Here is a 6,058-nt window from a genome sequence, read left to right as displayed (position 1 = left end):
TGAATGGCTTATTAGAAAGCCTTAGTCTGAGCGCTGGTTCGAACTGTTGGATGTTTGTGGGATTAATTTACTCGGGATGCCCCTTTGGTCCCATCTGAGTTGGATATGGGCTGCTTGGAAAAGAGCAGGGGAAAAGGCACGGGGCACAAGAGGAGCAGGGGAGGTTGAAAGGAGTGAGTTGTGTTTGTGGCTTCCTTTCTGAGATGCAGCAGCAGTGTTTTGTGCCCCCCCAGACCTCGGGGACGTGGCAGGGGGGGTCCCGAAGGGGTGGCACCGCTGGTGACACCGGCAGCTCCCTAATCCTTGGCTGCGGAGCCGGGGCTGAGCGTACGTGTGTCTGAGCTGAGCCGTCCCGCGGGGTTAGTTCCTCTGAAGCCATTCAAAGGGGCTTTCCCCTTTGAAAAGTGGTAATTTTATTACGGGTGAAATGAATGAGGTCTCTGGAGATGCTTAATTTATAACTTCCTGCTGGAGAGCATCCTGCTGGCTGTGCTCTGGCGTTCCCCCGGAGCAGCCCCGGGAAGCCCAGAGCTCTGGCTCTGCCCTGGGACGAGGGGGGCTTCCTCTGCCCCCCATCCTGCCCACAGCAGCACCTTCCTGCCGGGGCCAGTCCTTGGGGAAAGCCCCAGGCAGATTTTCCTTGGGGCACACAGACTGAAAGGCTCCTCAGTGGAGGAGGGGAGGAGCAGAGAGGGTGTTTTTGGAGCAGAAGGAGAATAATGGTGCCCCTGTCTGACTGGGATGAGGAGCCCTTCAGCTCCTCACCCCTCGCAGCCACGTATGTGGCATAACCTGCCTCTGCCCTCCGAGGGTGGAAACCTCGTTGCCAGTGCATTTTTTGCTGAAAAGAAAAAAAAGAAAAAAATCAGATACAACCTTTATTTTTATTTTCATTCTGCTGTGTCACGCAAATCTGTCAGGTCCTGGCCCGGTGCTGCCTGTCGGAGGCTGTGGAGCTGGAAGTCAAGAACACGTGTCTTGCATTTAGTTTATTGCCTCAGGGACTCTGTGTTGGCTTCAGCCCCCTCTGCTTCCTCTCCCCCCTCCTTCCCCACCCCCTTCAAAAGGAAAACCAACCACTCTGCAAAGCAAGAGGGAAAAATTCTTGCTGCCTTGAGCAGTTGGGGGGGATGATGGCACTTGGGGAGAGTCTCAGGGCTCGGGCTTTTTGCCAGGGAAAATGTGAATGGTTCTTGTGAGGCAGAAGTGCTGGGGCTCTGCAGCGTGGGCCTGCCCATCCCAGTGACAGGACTGAAGGTCTGCCGGGCCCGTACCCGCTCTGGCAGTGCAGGTAACTTGGGGAAAAGGTGCAACAGAGGGATCCCCAACAGCAGTTTTGCCCCAACACTCACAGGTTCCAGCCATGAGCAGCACAGGGACTCGTGAGCCAAACACCACACGTGGTGCTGCACTTAATAGACACATATAAACTACCTCTGGAGAACGTGTGTAATGGCGTTTGGAGTCCATTTGTCCTTCTGACCTTCACGACATCCTGTGGCAATATGTCCCACAACTTAATTACGTGTGGGTGAAAAAAGTGCTTCCTGTTTGTTTTCTAAATTGCCTGAAAGCATCCCTGGCTAATCCATCATCCTGATCCTGCGGAAAGGTGAGTAATGGCCCTCGCTTGGGCTCGTCCATGCTGCCTGGGAGTTTATGGACTTCTCTCCTCTCACCTGTCTCTGTTCCAGGCTGAAGCATCCGAGGTCTGTTGAGCTCCTCTCTTGGAGTTGGTGGGTACCATACGTCCTCCCTGACACCCAGCCCCGGACCTTTTCCAGCCCTACAGTGCCTTTTCTGCATTCAACATCTGCCTGAAGCTTTTGCCGAATCCAGAGCATGGAAGAGCTGCTGCTGATCCCCAGGTGTGTGTTTTGGTGCCTAAAAAAGGGGGTGGGAGGAGATGACAGGGGTTGTGCTGTTGCCATGATTGCACTGAGGTTCCAACCTTCCCCTGGGAGAGGGGAAAATGGATCAAAAGGACTTGCTGGTTTGTGCAGTTCATGTCCCAGCTTCATAACTCAGTGTATTGTGTGTGATGTTCTTTTTTTGTACCTGAGCCCCTCAGCTGGGATTCAAGGATGCTGACGAGACATTTCATATTGTTTCAAGTGAGGTGCCCTCATTTCTGGAAAACAGCACTTGCAGAGTAATTTGTGGATCTGGGTTTCTCTGCTCTGTGCTCTCTGGGTCCAGGGTGTCTGCGTCTCTCTCCAAGTGCACCTAAACCCCTTCTCTGCCCCCCTCGAGATGCTCTTTGCTTTGTAGTGGGAGAGAGCAACAAAAGCATCTCTTGGTTCTATCACGTCCTCCTGCTAAGCTCTGCGGGAGCAGCTGGCCCTAAGCTTTGCCACAGACATCTCCTTGCTGGCAGCCAGTGCCCAGAGGAGATGACAAAATCCCATTGGGAAACATGTCAGGTCTTTCCCCCATTTCCCAGGGACTCACAGAGGGCGAGGAGCTGGGCTGAGGTGAGCTGAGCTACCTTGTGAAGTCCATGGCTCTAATTCTGCTGACTGTTAAAATACCACCTCTCTGCTGCCAGGGCAGGCAACGTGGCATAAACCGGTGTGTCGTACACTGCTACAGGGCGAGGAACAGCAGCATGAAGGGCTGTAGTGGTCTGGTCCAGTCCTGCCCCCAGACACTTGCTGAGGCCAGAAAAACAACCACAAATGAGTGAGGAAAGAGTCACAGCGGAGAGAAGTTGGTTTGGGGTTGGTTTCCTTTGTACCTGCCCTGTCCCCTTCACACCCCCAGCTCCAGTTCCTCCCCCAGGAGACCACCAGTGTTTGGCCCCAATATCAAGCATAAAAATAGGGACCTTCAGCTCCCAGGTGAAGCTGGAGTGAGTGAAACATGTTGCTCGGGTGCCCATCCCTACTTGGAGCTGCTGGGAGCAGTGGGAGAGCAGCAGATGGCACTCGAGCATCAGCTGAGCATCGCGCCGCCGGCAGCACATCAGGGCTGAGTTATTTTCGCTTGAATAGTTGTGAGAGAAGCGCAGCCATTGGGCTCTCAGTCCTTGAAGGAAGATGTATAATCTTGAGCCATAAGATGCGTCTATAGGACCTTGATTTACATGCTTTGGATGTTCCTCTCTGCTCACAGGTCCAGATTGTATCTCTGCTTGTGCTGATTTGTCCTTACAGAGTGTCTGGGCTTGAGATGATAACGAAAAAGTGTTACTTTTCACTTGCAGAGCCTGACCCCTAATTTGCTTGGGTTTTTTTCCTGTGCCTGTGCCTTGCCTTCCTGCACAGAGCTACCCCCCTACACAGAAGCAAGATGGGTTTTCTTCAACTCAGATAAGTTTTGGGTTTGGTTTTTTTTTCCCCCAGCCAAAAATGAAGCGAGTTCATTGTGCTTACACTAAAAAATCGACTTGTAGGTGTGGATACTGAAAAGCACAGTTCAGTGGGCTTTTTAAAAAGAGGCAACAGCCTGACAAGTATGAATGAGCCAGGAAAGAACGTTCCCGTTGAGATGCTGCAAAAATAGTGCACGGAGGTGTTTTTATTTTGCTTAATTAGCAATACATTCAAGACTGATTTTCATATTTCCAAGCCTGTTTGTATTTCAGAAACAGATCACAACCTGAATAAATGTCATTACTCCGACACAGGCAAAACCAGGAGCCTTTTGGTAGGCGCAGGGTGTCGTAGCTCACGACTGTAATCTTGCTTTGTTTTTTAAGACCTGACAAAAATAATTCAAACCTGTTCTCGCCCAGGAGGGAGCAGGAAGTGAAGATTCAGGAGGGCAAGTTCTGCCTCTCCCGGTTTTCCAGAGGAGCCCCGTGCTCGGGGAGCAGCACCGTGAGCCAGGCAGGACCCCCCCTGCCCCCGGCAATGCTGCCTGTGGGTCGAGCGGTGGGTGCTGCCCTGGGGAAGTCCTTAGAGACCCCTCGTACAACCCCAGGGTCAGCCATCGCCAGCATAAAGTCATCTGGAGCAGAAGCACCCGGTGGTGCTGGGCTGGCTCCTCCCGGCTGCTGCCTCTGCCCGGGGTTTTAAATGCCTGTCGTGTATTTACTGTAACAGTGGTCACTTTAGTATTTGGAAGTGTGTCTTGGCACCTGCTAAAAATAGTGCCATCACAAGGCCCTCTCCGGTTCCTTTTCTTCCTCCTCCCGAAGGCAGTGGGTGCCATGTGTGCTGCTCGGACAGAGCTCGTGGGCTTGGTGTTAACCGGCACAGAGCGTGGCCAAACTGGACAATGGACTGTCCTACAGAATAAGAAATCTGGCCCGTGCGTAGGTCTGAGTCAGAAGTTGGGAACCAGTGGTGATGTTTGTGCAGACACAGGTATTTGAGGGCTCTCTTTGTCTCCCGCAGATCCCTGCGCCGCTCCGTTCCCCAGCAGTTCCTCATTTTCCTCCCTCAGTTGCCTTTGCTTAATGTGAACTCTGCTGTTGTGGTCCCAGTGATGCTTTGGAAGCCTCTGGGGTGGAGGCTGATGGTCTGTGCCGGCCGTGCCCAGAGGTCCCCCAGCTGAAGGGCTCCTTTTGGTCTCCCAGGGACAGTCCCCTCACTGTCCCCGTGCTGTTGCTGCCACTTGCAGGGCCTGCAGTGTGCAAGGACGGCTGAGCTTTCACGCACCCAAGCTCCAACCCCACATTCAGACCACACTCGTCCTCCCCTGGACCCCCGGGACACTTGCCAGCGGTGGCTGAGATGGGATGGGACCCCCCTGAGGTGCCAGGGACCCGGCAGCCACAACCGGTGCCCGACTCCACTGCTCGCTCGGGGTTTGCCCTGGAGCCTGGGATGGGTTTGCCCAGGGACAGTGAGGAATTGCTTGCCCTGTTGTCTACTGAACATCCCAGCCTCAGGCCTTGTGTGCCTGGACCCCCCCTTATCGAAAATGGGGAGAAGACCCTTCTTCTGAGCCCCCAGCTCTGCCGTGCATGAGACCCATATAAAAACACAGATTTTTTTTGTTCAAAGCTTGACCTCCCGGGCAGTGTTCCTGCTCCACACTGGAGAGGTGCCCTCTCCCTGCCACTTGTCTGACTCCCGTGTAATAGAAGGGCTAAATGCTTATTACTTTTTTGTAGCCTTTTCCAGTTGCCAATCAAACATGTCTGGTTTGGGGTTTTGTTTTGTTTCTTTGTTGCTGTGACTATGCAGGATGCTCTATCTCGCTGTAATTATGGTTCCATCATTGTCTTGGCATGAAAACATCTGCTGTCTCCCTGCGATCTCCACTTCTCCTATTTCTTTGGAGAATTTCATGGATCATGATGACCTTCTATTTTCCATAACATCTCATGCATCTCCGTGTACACAGCTGTTTCTCTTGCGTTCCCCTGTCTCTCCATCTACCTCTTTTTTTTTTTTTCCTTCCTATCAGCATCTCCAATGCATTCAGAATTTCAGCTCATCTGCTTAGCAAATCAATATCTCACTTGCCATCTCCTTTGCCTCCGAAACCGCTGTAAACACAGCACCTTTGTACCTAAACGACGGGCTATTTTCTCCTCTGAGGCAGTTCATCTTCCAGCTCCCTCCAAACCCTTTGTTCTTCCCGTTTAACATTTTAAAGTTAATTTTCTCAGCCTTTTTTTATTTTGATGCCGTTGTGCTCTGGGTGTGAGGGCTGTCCGTGCGGCGGCTCCTCCCGAGGTGCCTCAGGATGGATGGAGGATGTGGTTGTCCCTCAGGATGGATGGAGGATGTGGCCGTTTGAGGTGAAGTCGCTGCCGGGGCCAAGCTCCAGCAGAGAAGAGGGGTCAGGAGGAGAGGAGACGCGTGTGTGGGGACAGAGGGACGGGGCTGGTTCAACTCCTGGTTTTGTGTGACCTTGTTTAAAGAGCACAAGGGTCCGTGAGCATGATGAACAGAGATACTTCAGTTTTTATTCCATCCTGACACCTTTTATTACTAGGACTTAACCGGTATGCCTGTTCTCTTAAAAAATATTCATAAAAAAAAATCAGTTCTATATCTGCTGCAGATGGACTAATAAAACCCCCGAATATGACAGGACCTTAAATCTCTTTGCTTTGTTCCCTGTCTGTAAAACGTTCATCCTGGTTCTCCGTTTCCCGCTC

This window comes from Calidris pugnax, unplaced genomic scaffold (genome assembly GCF_001431845.1).
Source record: "Calidris pugnax isolate Ruff unplaced genomic scaffold, ASM143184v1 scaffold45, whole genome shotgun sequence".
NCBI classification, from domain to species: Eukaryota; Metazoa; Chordata; class Aves; order Charadriiformes; family Scolopacidae; genus Calidris; species Calidris pugnax.
This window is presented reverse-complemented; position numbering follows the sequence as displayed.